The following is a 313-nucleotide window of genomic DNA, read 5'->3' as shown; positions in this document are numbered from 1 at the left end:
TCTGAATCGATCAAGCTTTGATAAATAGCCGTACGTCTCCATCATCTTCTTCACTGAATGAAGACGATATATGTCCTCGTTTTGACCTCGTTGCCTCGCGGATAATCTTTTGTTCGATCCTTTAAAGTTTATATAACCTCCTCCACAGCGTCCCTGACGTCCAGCGTACGATGTTCTGGCGTTCGTTGGCGTGTAGAGGGCGTGCGCGCTCAGCCATCAAAGGGTCCAGATTTGTGGCATTTTTACCCCTTGTTTTGTGTTTGTTAGCAATTCCTGCTTTGTACGGATTCAAAACCCTTCTGTAAGGCTTTGC

Source organism: Phytophthora parasitica (genome assembly GCF_000247585.1).
Source record: "Phytophthora parasitica INRA-310 unplaced genomic scaffold supercont2.227, whole genome shotgun sequence".
Taxonomy (NCBI): domain Eukaryota; phylum Oomycota; class Peronosporomycetes; order Peronosporales; family Peronosporaceae; genus Phytophthora; species Phytophthora nicotianae.
This window is presented reverse-complemented; position numbering follows the sequence as displayed.